At 41.5% G+C, this 18,367-nt stretch overlaps 1 pseudogene; it reads left to right on the top strand.

Annotated features, from left to right (window-relative positions):
- Positions 1-47: 47 nt before the first annotated feature.
- The window catches only part of LOC126699690 (COBRA-like protein 1), a 32,570-nt pseudogene continuing 14,250 nt past the window's right edge, over positions 48-18,367 (top strand).

The raw sequence follows: 18,367 nt of genomic DNA, 5'->3' as shown, positions 1-18,367 counted from the left end.
TTCCACACATATCACCTGTCTTATATGTGTGGAGCACTGTGCCATTTATGATTTGGCACAGATTTGAAGAGGGAGAAATACAATTTATATATTGGGTTTTGGAAGTGAACCCCTTTTTGTTTGGGTGAACAAAGATCAATTGAGTATGGTCTTGATTTTGATCTTCTTCTTTCTCGCTTGTTCCATCTCACCTTCTTGTAAGCAGCTAGCTTCTCTCTTTTTTTTTTTTTCTTTGCCCCTCAAATTTTAATTGTTTTACTTATAAATTAAGTTTTTTTTTTTTTTTTTTTTTTTTTTTTTTTTTTTTAAATTTTTTGGGTCAAATTTGATTGAAATGCAGATGGGTATGATTCATTGGATCCTAATACCAATATGACAATTACATGGGATCTCATGGTTGATAACGATAATGAAGCAAAGTATGATGTAAGTTCTTCATTTTTTTTAATATATATATTTATGATTTGATCAAATGTTTTATTTTAATTAGGTCAGGCACCTGAAAGGTTGGATGTTTTTTCAATTACTTAATTTACTTGGCTGGAAGCCCATTCATAAGAATTAGGGTGTCCCACGCCAATACCAATGTTGTCCTTTTAATTAATAAAAATAAATTGAATACTATGATTTTCTTTTTAATGTCAACTCTGTTAGCGACTCGGCTTTCATGAGTTTCAGATTTTCTTTTTCCCCCAAAGAAGGAGAATGAGACTGGTTCTTGAGAATAGTCTGCTTGCAAACGATCATCTGTGCATAAGTTCAATATAGTGCTCTTCCCTGTTGATTTTCTAATCCAAATATCCAGTTTACTATTTTAGGTTCATATTTATAATTTATAATTTTTAATGTCTATTTTGTTTGTATTTGTTAGCCCAAAACTAAAAAGTTCGGTCTAAATTGAATAAAATTTCATACTTTTTGACCCAAAAATTAAGAATTTTTTTAGCCAAAACTAAAAAAGATAATCTACAAAAAAAAAAAAAAAAAAAAAAAAATTTAAGACCTAATTAATCCAAAATGAACCAAAATAGACCGAAATAGACCAAAGTGGACTGAACTAGACCAAAAAAACCTAAGTGGACCAAAATGTGGCTTAATCTTTTAGATATTAATATATTATATAGATTAGTATGTATCTCTTTAGGCATATTTTACCTTCTTATTTTTTTATAGAGTATTTTATCTTTATTTTAATCTTAGAAATGAATAATAACCATCCAAAATTTTAAAAATACATATTAAATCAAATGAATTTTTATAAAATTTAAAAAAATCATATCACACTAATGAGACATTCAGGAGTAAGGACAGAAATGCAGAGTGTCCATAGCTTATTGACACTTGGACAAACTGGAATTTTGGGGTTTATATAGAAAATCAACAAGGAATAAATATTCAAAATATTACCTTAAAATTCAAGTTTTAATAATATAGACATTATATTTATATTTGAAAAGAAAAAAAATATGATACAATTCTAAACTTATATAATGATTTAAACTTAATGTAATATGTTATGTGTAAGGGTCCTCATTCTTGGCAACATAGCTTGTACACCCTTAAGGCGTCACATTATGAATGGTTAGAGTACCAGAGTCAAGTGTTTCAAGTTTCTACATTCTTTTGTTAGATGTTCTGATAAACCAAAACTTAATCCTAGTATATAGATTGCATGAACAAAATCATTTTTTTTTTTGGCTCTCGGATCAGATGTCAACTTATTGAATTGCAGGTAAGGGTATCACTCTACAACTTCCAACTATTCCGACATGTGGAGATGCCTGGTTGGAAATTGAGTTGGACATGGCAAGGCGACGAGGCAATATGGGATATGTGGGGAGCAGAAGCCACCCAACAGGGAAATTGCTTAAGATTTAAGGGAGGAGTACTTCCTCATTGTTGTAAAAAGCAGCCAGTGATAATTGATCTTATGCCAGGAGCACCTTATAACAAGCAGTTTGCCAATTGTTGCAAGGGAGGGGTGCTAACCTTCATGACACAAGACTAAACTAAGTATCTTGCAGCTTTTAGTATGAATGTTAAAAAACCTTCTACTCCAAATATAGGCGGTGGTTTCATGCCCTTAAATTTCAGTCTTGGTCTTCCTGGTTATACTTGTGGAGATCCATTTCAGGTCCCCCCATCCAAGTTCAGCGAGGATAGAGGCCGTCGATGGAGAGAAGCTCTTGGTAAGCATTGAAGTTTCATTTAGAAGCTAAGTATGGTTGGTCTCTAAACTTTTTCATTCATGTGTGCTATTAATCTTTGAAACTTAAACTAATTAGTTGTAATTAATCCATAACAAACTTAAAAATTTAAAAATGGTCGTTTTTAGTCTTAGAAACTTCAAGTTATCATTTTTAGTTTATGATGTATTTAACGGAGTGATGATGTGTCAGTTTACTTAAATTGTTCATGAGATAAAAGTTTAAGAACTAACCATTTATTTTGCAACCCTAAAGGCTAAATCAAATATTTTTCCTTACCCACCTAAAGGCTAGTCATTTATTGAGCCCTATCTTCTTCTTATTCTTCTTCTTTTTTATTTTTTTTATTTTTTATATATAAAGAAATAAACCTAAAAATAAAATTCACAAATTATCCTAACCCTAAACTTGCCAAAAACGCAAAAAAAAAAAAAAAAAGTCCTATATTTGTCACTTTGCATATTTCATTCTTTATAATTATACAATCTTTTTTATTTTTCTTTTCTCACTAGAAATACACAGATTTCAAGTATGTTGATTGAAGAATTAATATGAATATTTTTTTTTTTCCTTTGGGAACTAATATTATGAAGTTGCATTTACTTAGAGATTAGATTATATGGTTTGATGATAGATGCTTTGCTTTCTTTATGACATATATTTCTGGTCTATGGTAGAAACTTGGAATGTAACCTATAGTTAATCACAATTTGAAGCTTCACGAACTCCAAAATGTTGTGTTTCCTTGTCTGCATTCTACAACAGTACCATTGTTCCTTGCCCCCAGTGCAGCTATCAATGCGAAGGACTCTCCGGAGGACAATGTGTAAAGTAAACCTTCTTGGTCTTTCTAATATTTCTTGTTGTGATTGGAAACAACTTTTAGTATAGTTTACATAGAAAATGTATCAAAAATTAGAATTCAGCCTTTATTGTTTTGTTAAAATATTTCCTTAGTGTTGATGCTCATTTTGGGAAGCTCGGTAGAAGGAAGAAGCCCAACAATATGGGCAGAGAAGAGTTAGTAAGTGGATAAGAAAAAAACTATTAAACCCAAGTGGCAGAAATAATGGATCATAAGCTCATAAAATAAACAAATGGGTATTGAGAAAGCAAACGGGCCTGAAGAAATCTGGAGAGAGAGAAGTAGCAAACCCATGGGCAGTATATGATGTAGAAAAATGAGAATGGGCCACAGCAAGCTCGAAGTAATGCAAGTAAAGAAAGTAAGGGGTTAATGAAAAGCCCATGAGCCCCAAGGATGAAGGATATGGTAATTGGGCTAGAGAAGCCTAAAGGAGTTAGTAAAAACCCATGGGAACGCAGAAAAAGGGCCAAGGATGCCAAGCATAAATAAATGGGATACAAGACCCCACAAGCAATGTAATAAAAAGCCCAATGATCATATTGAGTCATTGAGAGAAGAATAAGCAGCAAGCCCAAAGAGGCCTAGCAGGCTTGGGTCAAATAACATCACAGCAGGAATGGTAGAGTGGTATGGCAGGAAATGGTAGCAAGACTGCAGAAAGGAGTAAAAAAGTAGGTTGAAGGAAGAAGAGCCCACAATCCAGCAAAGCCCAACCCCTAAAGGGAGTGGGCCATAAAGAACAAGAAATCAGAAAATAGCTCACGCCATAAGAAGCCAAAGAGGGGCGGCAGAAGGTGCAGAAGAGCCTCCAAACCGCGGCAAACGCATGAGCAGCGGGCAGGTTTTGGACATACACAGAAGTGAAGCACGCATAAGGTCCAGACATCACCAGCCTCTACCCAGCCAATACAGGAAGTAGTGGGTCATAGGTCAGAGGTAAGGGAGGGCATGGTCTGGCAATGGGGAGAAGGAAAAAACCTATTATGGAGTTCCTGTTCAGGTTCTTTTGGGAGAAATGTCTTGCTGCGATGACATACCACCCAAAAGAAGCAAATATGAGTTGGACCCACTAGGTGCATGCTATGAGGGATAACAAGTGAGAATACCCACACTGTGGTAGGTAAGAATGCCACGGTGAGCAAGCAAACAAAATAACCTTCTTTGTCTGGTAATGGTGGTGGTTGAACAGCTGACAAACCAGTAATGGTTGGTAAGGACACCTAGACCAAACAAAGGTAACTAAAGGCTAAAATGAGAGATGCCTTTCATATGGAACCATTTCCTCATTATCGTTCCTATTACCATAATGAGGAAACGGTTCCCTTCTTGGTTTTGGCCCTATAACATAACTCGGAACGACAGACTAACATTACCCTCTTTAATTCAATAGTTCATTACTATTTCTTCCCCACTTATTTCTGCCATTGCATGTACAGGGCACTTTTTGCCGCTACCCTTTATCTATTTATTCTGTCTAAATAGCGGACGTATTTCTCTTATTGTTTTTATTATATCTACCTGTCATAACTCTCCCATATCAGCTTCGCCTGTCATGAGCACATGACCAAAGTTTTTGGCAAACGGGGAGTAGTTTGTCACAAGCCAGACTAAGGTGGGTTACAATTGGACCGATCCCAACTCCCTCATTCAGAACACTTGGGCCCAATACAGCAGGAGACGGCCTAGCCCAACATCACAAAAAGGCCCACCACATTTAAATTGGCGACTCCACTAGGGAGTTAGGAAATAGATAGGGATGGAAGCCCTCATAAACAAATGCCCCCAAGATCTAGGATGACACAAAACATGAGCACCGTGCCCTCGCAGGCAGAATCTAGGCCAACAACGCCTCACTAACAACAGCATAACCAGACGAAAGGTGTTAACAGAATGGGGGCTGAACCCCAACCACAGCCAAGAGTCCCCACTGACAATGCCAACATCTTCATTGAGGTGTTGCAGTCACTGCAACACTCGCAGTAGCAAATGATGGAAGAAATCCTTCAACTGAGAATAAACAAAACAAAGTAGAAAGGGAGCCAGCATGACCCAGAGCATGCAACAGACAAAGAGGAGACACCAGCAAGAGGTGTCCCACAAAATGCGGAACAATGTTTCATCACTATGGCCAAAATTGATACTGTGGGTACGGCAGAAACTGGTGCTGAAAATACGACAGAAATGGATGCTACAGGTGTGGCAGGAGAAGTAGTTGTGGGCATTTCTATGTCTGCTACAAGTCCTGGTTCCTCAAAAGTCTCTACAATAAGAGGAATAGACATGAAAAATAAAGGGAGACCGCATCAAAGGGATGACACAGATATATATGTATAAAGAGGAGATAATAAAATAAAGAAATAAAAAAAATAAAAAAATAAAAGGAGAGAGGACGGAACTTAACAAGATAAAGAGGCACATACCCATGAATTCGGCCTCATGCTCAGCACTTTCCTCTTCCTCAGAATCAAAAACCATTTTTTTCATGGTAGGTTCATCATCAAGATCCTCAAAAACATCCTCAGATCCCTCAGAGGTCAAGTCTGCATCAGGTCCACGTGTAGCAGAGCTTAGGATGGAAGAAGGGGTAACCACCAAGGAGGAGCCATCCTTCACAGCCTGAGATAGAACCGCAAAGGGATCACTGGTAAAGATAACAAGAGGTGTGGCAGCAGAAGCAACCTCGGTCTGAGCAACAACAGGAGGAATGACTCCTTCTTAGGGAGTAAGTGTCTCAGTAGGAATGGGAGCAATCTCACTAACCCTCTCCGTATGAGTACCCTCATCTATGGATACCGGCTTAGTGGAAGGGATAGGAGCCTCAGTAGAAACTCTCTATGCAGTAGCAGGTGTGGCAGGAGCTGCGACCTCAAACATCACATCAGCCCCATCAAAGAAACCTTCCATAAGTGTGCTTATGGAGGCAGAAATCTCCTCAGTCGTGGGGTAATATATGGAGATAGGCTTAGGCTTGGCCTGGAAAAAAAAAAAAAAAAAAAAAAAAAGAGAGAGAGAGAGAGAGAAAAAAAAAATGAGGAAGAGAAGGATGCATGAATGTTGACGATGTAGAAAGGGAGATGAAAAAGAAGAAAAAAAAGAAAGAAAGGAAGGAGACATACCTCGAACTCGGGCTTATCAAGTAATATAGGACGGGTGGTAGACGCGTCCTCCTTATGCTTAGACTGCAAAAGAAAAGAAAACAGAAGACAAGGATAAAGAGATGAGTCAACAAGTGTATAAAGGTTAACCGCAGGAAAGCCCTATAAAAACATAAAGAAGACAAAGCAAAATTAGAGATAACATACTCTTCTCTTAGTAGTGGTGGACACAGGAGGAGGAGATGTTTTTCTCTTACTGCCTCGAGTTCTACTAGAAGGGGGAGCATCGGTAGATGACCGTAGAGCAATAGGCTTGGGCTTGTTGGCAGTGGGGCGCCTACTAAAACAGGTACAGGCGGAAGAAAGGGGAGAGCTCTCTAAAACTATTTTGCCAATGGAAGGGAGATTACTTTCAAAAGGTACAATGTCTAAACAAGCCTCAGAAGAATCATCACCCTTTTTGGCGGACTTAGGCTGGGTAGAACTCTTCTTAGTAGGCATAGAAATGTTTATCACCTTTACTCTTTTCTCCCAACCCGCAAGATAATTGCCAGCATGCCAAAACCACCCTCTATGCTCCTCAACCCACTAAAAAATGGCAGACCGACTCTGCTTCCTAGCATATACCAACACAGATTTAGAGGGCAGAAGCAGCTGAGAGTGGACAGAAATAACCGCACTAAGCCCGTCAAGAGGAATAAAGGAAAACCCACAGCTGCCTATCAATTCCTGCTCAAATGAAGTCATCACAGCCTACCAGTATCCGTGCATGGTAGGAGTACAAATGCCCTCTTTCTATGAGCTTGGAATAGTAACTACAGTGAAACGCTTGCTCTAGAACTCAAAGACAGCTTGTCGCAGGAATGGCCTAACAGTTGTAGGAGACTCCATAAGGAAAGAAAGATCCTCAGGAATATCCTGATCCAGTCTAAACTGCCTCTTCCTCACCTTGTTAATAGGATAGTGCACAAACCTAACGCCCTCATTGGCTAGATAAGGCAACCACCCAGTGTTGGTGACTGCCAAATAAGTAATCCTCCTCTCCTCGAAACCGGTCAATGGGGTAGTGGTCCTTACAGTATCAACAAAGGGACCCATAACAAAATCGGCGCATGTGTAACTTGTACCTAAGTTCCTATATGCTCTCCAAGAAAACCCAACTTCTTTATCGAAAAACTCAACGACAGGATGACCAATTGGCTTTAAACCAACCCAATGAAAAGCCAACAGAAAGTTAAACTCAAATCTACCACAGAAATCAGTAATGACTCTTGGACACGACTAATATTTCTCCTCAGCAAAACGGACGGGCCTACGCTTCGCCAAGTGCCTGGCACAACGCTCATACAACAAGTGCTGTAGAATAGTACTGTGAACAGAAGAAGTAACTATGTGGCAGGAGCCTGCTTGATCCTCGTCACTCTACAGAATGTCCAATTGAACATACAAATGTCCCAAAATCATGGAAGCCTATGGCAAGCTTACCCCTGTAAATATCCTAATAGCTAATTGAAATATAAAGGCTTCACAACATAGTGGGGAAGAGAGCCAAAGATAAACTTACAAAGCCAGAACATAACGAAGGCCACACGAGGAGTAGCAACAGAGATCTTAAAGGAGGAACTGACCCAATATGACAACTTCGCAATGCCACTCATCCTCTTCTTCAACTCGGCCTCCATGGCTTCTTCTTCTCGAGAAAGCTCCAAAATGCTAGGGTCAACATCACCAAGGATAGGCAAAGCAACTGGTTTGCCACATCTTCCAAAGTCACGATGATCTCACCGCAGGAGAGAAAGAAAGTGTGAGTGGTGGTACACCACCGGAAAACCAAATGGTGGAGATTGAAGAGGTCCCTATAGTTAGATAAGCAGTGGGAGGAAACAATCCCATAAAACCCGTGTCTGACAACTCCCTATCCACCCATTCCTTCCAACCTAAAGCTGTGCCCGATCCAAACTTGAAGAGAATAAGCACAAGGAGTGAAGTACCTTGGCGGATGACAAGATTGGGAATTGAGGAAGCCAACGGAGCCCAAGTTTTTAGGACATCTGCTGGGGTAAGCCTGCCATTGGCTCCTATGTTTTTGGAACATTTGTATGTTTAGTTGGACATTCTGCGGAGTGACGAGGATCAAGCAAGCTCTTGCCACTTAGTTACTTCTTCTGTTCACAGTACTATTCTACAGCACTTGTTGTATAAGCGTTGTGCCAGGCATTTGGCGAAGTGTAGGCCTTTCCGTTTTGCTAAGGAAAAATATCAGTCGTGTCCGAGAGTCATTATCGATTTCTGTGGTTGATTTGAGTTTGACTTTTCGTTGGGTTGGTCTGAAGCCAATTGGTCATCCTACCATTGAGTTTTTTTTATAAAGGAGTTGGGTTTTCTTAGAGAGCATACAGGAACTTAGGTATAGGTTACACATGTGCTGATTCTGTTATGGGTCCCTTTGTTGATACTGCTGGGACCATTACCCCATTGACCAGTTTTGAGGAGAGGGGGATTACTTATTTGGCAGTAACCAATGCTGGGTGGTTGCCTTATCTGGCTGATGAGGGCATTAGGTTTGTGCACTATCCTGCTAACAGGGTGAGGAGACAGTTTGGATTGGATCAAGATATTCCTGATGATCTTTCTCCCTTATGGAGTGTCCTACTTTCGTTCAGCCATTCGTGGGACATGCTGCCTTTGAGTTCTGGAGCAAGCATTTCACTGCAGTTACTATTCCAGGCTCACACAGAGAGGGCATTTGTACTCCTGCCATGCACGGATACTGGTAGGTTGTGATTTGAGTAGGAATTGATAGGCAGCCATGGGTTTTCCCTTATTCCTCTTGACAGGCTTAGTGCAGTTATTTCTGCCAACCCTCGGCTGCTTCTGCCCTATAAATCTGTCAGTCTGCCATTTTTTAATGGGTTGAGGAGGATAGAGGGTGGTAAGAGTAAAGGTGATAAACATTTCTATGCCTACTAAGAAGAGTTCTGCCTAGCCTAAGTCCACCAAAAAGAATGATGATTCTTCTGAGGCTTGTTTAGATATTGTACCTTTCGAGAGTGACCTCCCTCCCATTGGCAGCATAGTTTTATAAGCTCTCCCCCTTCTTCCGTTCGTACCTGTTCTAGCAGGCGCCCTATTGCCAGTAAGCCCAAGCCTACTACTCTACGGCCATCTACCGATGCTTTCCCTTCTAGTTGAACTTGAGGCAGTAATAGAAAGACATCTCCTCCTCTTGCGTCTACCACTACTAAGAGGAGAGTATGTTATCTTTAATTTTGCTTTGTCTTCTTTATGTTTTTATTGGGCTTTCCTACGACTAACCCTTATACACTTGTTGACTCAACTCTTTATCCTTGTCTTCTGTTTTTTTTTTTTTTTTTTTTTTTTTTTTTTTGCAGTTTAAGCATAAGGATGATGTCTCTGCCACCCGTCCTATATTACTTGATAAGCCCGAGTTTGAGGTATGTCTCCTTTATTTCTTTTTTCTTTTTCTTCTTTTTCATCTCCCTTTCTGCATCGTCAACATTCATGCATCCTTCTCTTCCTCATTTTCTCTCTCTCTCTCTCTCTCTCTCTCTCTTTTGTCTAGGCCGAGCGTAAGCCTATCTCCATATATCACCCCACGGCTGAGGAGATTTCTACCTCTACGGGCACAACCATGGAAGGTTTCTTTGATGGGGCTAATATGGTGTTTGAGCTTGCGACTCCTGCCATACCTACTGCTACACAGAGAGTTTCTACTAGGCTCCTATCCCTTCCATTGAGCCGGTATCCATAGATAAGGGTACTCATACGAAGAGGGTTAGTGAGGTTGCTCCCATTCCTACTGAGATATTTGCTCCCTAAGAGGGAGCCATTCCTCCTGTTGCTGCTCAGACCGAGGTTGCTTCTCCTGCCACGCCTCTTGTTATCTCTACCAGTTATCCATTTGCAGCTCTATCTCAAGTCGTGAAGGATGGCTCCTCCTTGGTGGTTACCCCTTCTTCCATCCCAAGCTCTGCTACACGTGGTCCTGATGCAGACTTGTTCTCTGAGGGATTTGAGGATGTTCTTGAGGATCCTGATGACGAACCCACCATAAAGAAGAGGGTTTCTAATTCTGAGGAAGAGGAAAGTGCTGAGCATGAGTCCGAATTAATGGATATGTGTCTCCTTATCTTGTTAAGTTCCCTCCTCCCTCCTTTTTTTTTTCTTTTATTATCTCCCCTTTATACATACATACATACATACATACATACATATATATATATATATATATATATCTGTGTCACCTTTTTGATGCGGTCTCCCTTTATTTTGCATGTCTATTCCTCTGATTGTAGAGACTTTTGAGGAACCAGGAGTTGCAGCAGACACAGAGATGCCCATAGCCACTTCTCCTGCCGCACCTGTAGCACCTGTTTCTGCTGTATTTTCAACATTAGTTTCTGCCGTACCCATAGTATCAATTTCTGCCGTACCTATAGTATCAGTTTTTGCCATCTCCACAGCCCCTGTTCTTACGGGTCCTAGTGTGTTTCTTTTCCTCATCTCTTTCTTCACTTCTTCAATGTGAGTTCATCCTTCTTAGCTCATGGTTTTTCACATCATGCTTCATGTTTTCTTGTTAGGTCCACTCCCCACTGCCCCTTCTCAGTTTAAGGTGGGCAACAGTTCTACCATAGTTCTAGACCTTGTAAGTGAGGTTGCAGCCTTCTTTGCTCATTTTGATCAGCCTGAGGTTAATGACCTTGATCCTGCAGACTTCTGGGGTTCTGGGCCTCCCTATGTAGACTTCCATGACTTCAGAATTCTTGAGGATTGTGCTTCTCATTTGGAGGTGGTCTATAGTAGTCGCGGTGACTTCATGCAGAGATTCCACCTTGGCCGTTCTGCTAGGGAATACTTCTTGAAGCTGCTGGGGATCGTGATGAACGATATTGAGCATAATTTTGTTGACACAATTTCTACCAAGAGGATCCTACAGTGGAAGGCTGCGATTCAGGAGCTTATTAGTGTGGGATTTGCTGTGGAGTTCATTATGGACCATCATCATGAGATTGCCCAAGCCTTCTTCATGATGAAGGTTCAGCCTGCCGTTGATGCCATTGATACATGCATCAAGACTCTGAGGAAGGAGGTGGTAGACTTAGAGGGTCGTCGTGAGCGCCTTCTTTCCAACATTGGTGGATCTAGCCACTTCGGAGATCAACCTCTTATTTCGGGGCTTCGTTGATGATGATGTAGTTCCCCTTTCTTTGTTTTTTGTTTTCCTCCTCTTACTACCCCATCTAGTACACTTTATGTTTCCTATAGCACTTATTTGGCAAGTTTGATATGACTGCCACAATTTGGGTTTGTAACTATGATGCTACACTTTGTTACCGCTTTTGCTATTACTATGACATAGAATGTTTTTATAATACTTCGTATCTTTTCATTACATACTCATAAAAGCACGTTACAATCTTGGCTTGTGACATAGTCACTTGAAGGAAAAAAGGAAACATAAAACTCATTAAACAAAAGGGATAACTACATAACCCTTTTTTTTTTTTTTTTTTAAGTATAATAACGCTTTAGCCACTTCCCATTGATGGGATCCATCAGGTCCTTTCCATCCATCTGGACCAGACGGTAATATCCACTTGGATGTGCCTCTCTTATCACAAAAGGTCCCTCCCATTTTGGTGCAAACTTAGATGGTCTTGCCATGCCTCGCCTGACTTAGTCTGCTACCTTTAACATGAGTTGTCCTTCCACGAACACTCTCTCTTTAGTCATTCTACCATAGGCTTCAGTCATCCTTTGTCTATATCTGCGGTTGTGCTATTGGGCCTCTTTCCTTTTTTAATCAAGTCCTTCTAGGCCTTCATACCTTTTTGCCGCAAAGACTCCTTTTTCTTTTTCCTTCTCCCACATCTGCATAACTCTTAAAGACGGAGTCATCACTTCTATCGAGCTCATTACCTCTGTTCTGTAGACTAAGTCAGGCTCATTACCTCTGTTTCGTAGACTAAGGAAAAGAGTGAAAACCCTGTGGCTGATTTTGGCAAATTTCTATAAGCCTAAAAAGCGTCTGGTAGGTGCATTGCCCATCCTTCCATATACTCTTGGCTCATTTTGCTGATAATCTTTATTAAGGTCTTGTTTGTCACCTTTGCTTGCCCATTTCCTTGAGGGTAATAGGGCGATGAACGACGGTGCTTGACTTGGTAGAATTTCAGCATCTTCCTCACATCACTGTTGACAAAAGGTGTGCCATTGTTACTAATAATCCTGTGGGGTACCCCAAACCTCACAATTATGTTTTCTTTGATGAAGTTTTTTACTGCTCCTCCTGTAGCTTTACGGAGTGGCACTACCTCTGTCCATTTGGTGAAGTATTCTGTAGCCACTAGGATATATATGTATCCACGCGATAGTGGGTTAATTGGTCCCATCAATTCAGGCCCCCAAGTGTAGAAGGGCCATAGAGTGACCATGCTGTGTAAGTTCTATGGATGAATGTGAATCAAGTTAGCTTGTACTTGGCAGCTATGGCATTTTTTTACAAATTCTGCCATATCTTTCTTCATGGTGGGCCAGTAGTAACCCATTTGTAGTAGACATCTATGCAGCTTTTTCTTCCTTTGGTGTTCCCCACACTTTCTTGAGTGCACTTCTTTTATCATCCCTTTTGCTTCCTCGGGACCCGGGCATCTTAAGGGATCCCCATCATACCCTTTTTTTAAAAGGACTGCGTTATGCAAAAAGTAACGTGTTGCCAACCTCTTAAGCTTATATCTTTCACTGTGCTTTTGTGGCAGGATACCTTCTATTAAGTACTGTGTGAATGGACTTTTCCAGTCTTCGCTGACGAATATAGTGTAGCTTTCCTCTCTGTCTGCTACAAGCTGGTAGGTCTTACATTGGGTTTGGACTTGATCTGCGTCATTACCTATACTTGGCCAATAGAAACTTGCCCTTTGAAGTCTGCAGTAAAGGTTGACCTTTCTGTAGGATCCATAAGTCTTGTCATGCACTTCCTTTAACTTTCTTTGTGTCTCTTCCTGCCCTATGCATCTGGACAAAACCCCACCTGGCATCCTATGGTACAATTCTCCTCTTACCAAGGCGTAATCTTTTAGCACCTTTAGTTCTATAGCATCTTCTTCCTTCATCAAAGCCTCCTTTATGGGAATCCTCCAATCTCCTTCACACTATTCCTCTTGGAACCTTTCCTTCAACATCTCAATAATAGACTCTTTCCTCTTGCTGACTTCTATCCTAGTGTTATCCCTTCGAAAATTATTCATGAGCCTAATGTGATCAACGCATCTGCAAACCGGTTTTCGTTCCTTGGAGTATGCTCTATTCTAAAGGTTGAAAATTTTTCCTCCATCTTCTGGGCCATTGCTCTGTATGGGGCTAGGCTGGTTTCTTTTAAAGAAAAGCTCCCTTTGGTTTGGCAAACCACTACGTTCGAATCACCCTTTACTCTTAAACGCTTGATTCTCATTTTGAAGGCCGTGGCTAGCCCAGTTAGATAGGCTTCATATTCTGCTGTGTTGTTCGAACAGGGGAATTCTAATTTGAATGATAGTGTCATAGCCTTGTATTCTTCATGATACAAAACTACTCCTACTCCTCCTGATTGGGTGGTAGAAGACCCATCAAATTTCATTACCGATTACCCTCTGATTTCTTCTGCCATGGCTACTTCTCCTAGGACTTCATCATTTAGTGGGAATTCTTCTTCTCCTGGAAACCGTGCCAACAAATCTGCTATAGCCTGGCTCTTTACTGCCTTAGGCGTTCTCGCTTTCAAGTCGTATTGTGACAATTGTAATAACCACTGAGACATTTTGCCAGAAAGAATCAGTTGCTGCAACAAAGTTTTGATTGCATGGGACTTAGTCATCAGCCACATCGCATAAGCCAAGAAATAATGGCGTAGCCTTTACGAGGCATATACAATATCTAGGCATGCTCTTTCTGCCCTTGGGTAACGAGTTTCTGTATCTTTTAGAGCACGACTGATGTAGTAAACTGGTTGCTTAATGCCACCTCCATCTTCTTGGGCAATCAATGCACCTATGGCATACAGATTGGTAGCTGGTAGAGTAACAATGGCTTCTTGCGGATTGGGGCTTGTACAGTGGGAAGGTTTATCATAATCTGCCGTAGCCTTTTGAAGGTTGTCTGTTGTGCTTCGCCCCACTTGAAATTTTGCCCCTTCTTGAGTAATTTACTCAAAGCAGAAGTAATTGATGCCAATCCAAGGATGAATTTTCAGATATATGAGGCCTTCCCTAAGAAACTCTTCAACTCCTTTACTGTGGCTGGAGGTCTCATGGTTGCTATGACCGTAGCTTTGGCCAGATCCACGTCTATTCCTCTGTTGTGAACCAGAAAACCCAAGAATTTCCCCGAGGACACTCCAAACGCGCACTTGAGAGGGTTCGTTCTTAGTTTGAAAGCTCTACACCTCTCAAATACCTTCCTCAACACTTAGATGTGTACTTCTCGCTTCTTTGATTTTACCACTAATGTCATCCACATAGTCCTCTAGTTCTTGATGCATCATTTAGTGAAATATAGCCATCATTGTTCGTTGATAAGTTGCACCTGCATTTTTCAACCCAAACGGTAACACTGTATAGTAGAAGTTACCTATGGGTGTTCTAAAGGCAGTCTTCTTCGCATCCTTTGGCGTCATTCTGATCTGATTGTACCCACTGAATCCGTCCACGAATGAAAACATGGCACTCCCTGCCGCAGAATCTATTAGTAAATCCATGTTTGGTAGTGGGAATTTGTCCTTCAGGCTGACTCTATAGAGATTTCTGAAATCCACATAGCACCTTATCTACCTGTTCTTCTTCTTTACTGGCACTATGTTAGACAACCAGCGCAGGTGTTGAATGGGCTTAATGAATTCTGCGGCTAGCAATTTCTGCACCTCCTTAACTATTTGTCCTTCTATCTCGATATGGAATATCCTGGCAGGTTGGGCCATTGGCTTGACCTCAGGATCCATATTCAGCATATGCACTACTAGCCCCAGATCTAACCCTGGCATTTCACTACAATCCTAAAACATCTTTGAATTCCTTCAGCAACAATATCAATTCTGACTTTTCCTTTTCCAACAACCTTGAACTAATTGAGATGGGCCTTGGTTCTTGCGAGTTGAACCCCAGGTTAATCTCCTCCAACTTTTCTTCTACCACAACTTGTGCATCTTTTTCTACCACAAATTCCTCGTCTTTTTCTTTGCTAGTTTCTTCCTCCGAACCTTCCTGAGCCATGCAGCACACCATGCTTTTGTGTTGCCACTCTTGTCTAGGGCCCGCTTGCATTTCACACGTGGGCCCCACGCACCTTCATAATTTGTATACAATCCTGCCATTAGGTCCTCGGACCCTGACACATTACAATGTATCGTCTAACTCTGAAGCGGGTGCTTCCTTAATTTTCTTCTTCTGTTAAAACAACTCCCTTAGATCAGGTTCAGGGTCACTCCGGACGTCCTACCATCTAGGTACGAAAGTGCCTCGCAGTTTTGATGTTGAGTTCTCTCCATATGGTGCCCATTGGTCATAGAACATAGTTCCTACTAAATGAGCCTCCGCCTGTTCAAATGGCCATGGATTTGCTGTTATGCGTATCGTTTTGCCATTCAACCTTCCCTTTATGCACTGGTGATAGGTGGATGAGACTAGTCGGCGTTTGTGCAACCATGGCCTCCCCAAAAGCACATGATATGAGACCTCCGTCTTTACCAAGTGGAACTGAGCTAAGGAAGCTATGGGGCCTACCTTTAACCACAGCTAGATGTGGCCTGCGGTGTATTCGTCCCTTCCTCCAAACCCTATCACTTCCATTAGGCACACCTGAATCTTTCTTTCTGAAATTTCTGCCGCTTGTAGAGTGCTTAATAGAATGAGATTTATAGAAGCACCTGTTTCCACCAAGGCTTTCTTGATGGGGATTTGATTTATGGATGCTGCTAAGTAAATGAGCCTCCTGTGGTCTTGGTACCCCACCTCCATATCTTCATCACTAAAAGTGATCTCACTCGATTCCTGCAAGAGGGCTCTGTCAATTGTGACTTCTGTTGTTAAACATTCTATTCCTGCCCTGGAAGCAATGCTCACCAGGGCCTCTGTGGCTATCTTTCGCTCTTTCGCAATCAGCCCCAATTGGTCAAACAAATTCTTGAATTTGGAGCTTTTCTGTAAGGTGGTAACTGTTGCGGCAAGCAGGGTTGGATTCTCCTCTTCGACTTCCCCTGGATTTGCACAAATTACTACCGCTGCTATACCCTTCCGTTTGTGGTTTGGGAGTGGGTTTCTTTACACTTCTTGTTGGGATAGTTCTAGAGTCCCTTCTTTGATCCTGTGATGTACCAGTCTGCGAAGCGCCCAACATTCTACGGTAGGATGTTACACGTGATTGTGCAAATGGCAGAAGCATGGGTCCCTCTGCTCTTCCTCTGTGGGCTCTCTAGAAACTTGATTAGGCTTAAAGACTCCGTTTGCTATCCATTTGTCAAGGAGCACATCTAACTCTTTTGGGGTACATGGTATTGGTGGTGGAGTATCGTATTCCTTTCCATCAGTTTTCCTTCTTCGTTCACTAGTGGATACTGCCATAGCCTGTAGAGTGTTTCTTTTGTCAGAACTTGGCTTCACTGATTGGGCAGTCTTCATGGCCTTTTGCAACAACTACGTAAACTGGGAGATTTCTAAGTTTTCCAAGACTGCCCTGTACTCCCTAATCATATTTGTCATACACATTTCCACCAATGTCCTTTCTTCACAATGATCATAGCAGTCGAGTGCTATGTCCCTGAATCTTTTGATGTACTTCATTAAATCCTTACCATTTCTTTGCTTGGTTGCTTGCAAGGTTGCAAGCGTTACTGTTTCTTCTCCATGGAAGTATTTAATGCAAAATACATCTACCATGTCATCCCAAGTTGGGATCGATCCTGGCTTTAGGCCGATGTACCAGGTGTATGCCCAATCACATAATGATTTGAAAAATTCCCGATGGCATAAATCCTCATCTACTGCATAAGGGCCAAGAGTATCAATAGACTTGCTCACATGCTCAACAACACTTCCCTTCCTATTGTCGTACTACACAAAAACTCGTGGTTCATATCTCTCGGGGTACGGCTTGCTGAGTACCTTTAGTGGGTAAGGAGGTCTTCGTGCATAAAATCTCTCCTTAGGTGCTTTAGCCTTCTCCTGCTCCAAGAGGGCCGCAACTTCAGCCATAGTGATGAAATGTTGTTCTGCATTCTGTGGGACACCTCCTGCAGGTGTCTCCTTTTTGTTTGCCGCATGCTCCGGGTCATGCTGGCTCCCTTTCTCATTTGTTTTGTCTGTTTTCAGCTGACAAATTTTTTCCATCATTTGTTGTTGCGACTGCAACACCTCAATGAAGACGTTGACATTGTTAGTAGGGATTCTTGGCTATGGTTGGGGTTCAGCCCCCATTCTGTTTACACCTTCCGTCTAGTTAGGCTGTTGCTGGTAAGGCGTTGTTGGCCTAAATTCTGCTTACGAGGGCACGGCGCTCATGTTTCGCGTCATCTTGGATCTTGGGGGCATTTGTTTGCAAGGGCTTCTATCCCTATCTACTTCCAACTCCCCAGTGGAGTGGCCAATTTAAACGTGGTGGGCCTTTTTATGATGTTGGGTTGGGCTGCCTCCTGTTGTACTAGACCCAAATGTTCTGGATGAGGGAGTTGGGACCAGTCCAATTGTAACCCACCTTGGTCCGGCTTGTACACAAACTACGCCCCGTTTGTCAAAAAACTTTGGTCACGTACCCATGACAGGCGGAGCTGATATGGGAGAGTTATGGCAGACAGATATAATAAAAAAAACAAAGAAATACGTTCGCTATTTAGATAGAATAAATAGATAAAGGGAAGTGGAAAGAAGTGCCCTGTACATGCAATGGTAGAAATAAGTAAGGAAGAAATAGTAATGAATTGCTGAATTAAAGAGGGAAATGTCAATCTGCCGTTCCAAATTATGTCACAAGGCCAAACCAAGAAGGGAACCATTTCCTCATTGCGAATAATCTCCCCAAAAAGAAATTAATCGCTTTGAGGGGTCGGGCCTAAATGACTTGTGCCCAAAAGAATCCTTTGCCTTTGACAGAGGGCAAGGCTTTAGAGGGAGAGAGGGGGTTAACTTATTGGCGCATGCCTGCCATCCTAT

Source organism: Quercus robur, chromosome 9 (genome assembly GCF_932294415.1).
Source record: "Quercus robur chromosome 9, dhQueRobu3.1, whole genome shotgun sequence".
In the NCBI taxonomy this organism is placed as follows: Eukaryota; Viridiplantae; Streptophyta; class Magnoliopsida; order Fagales; family Fagaceae; genus Quercus; species Quercus robur.
This window is presented reverse-complemented; position numbering and strand designations above follow the sequence as displayed.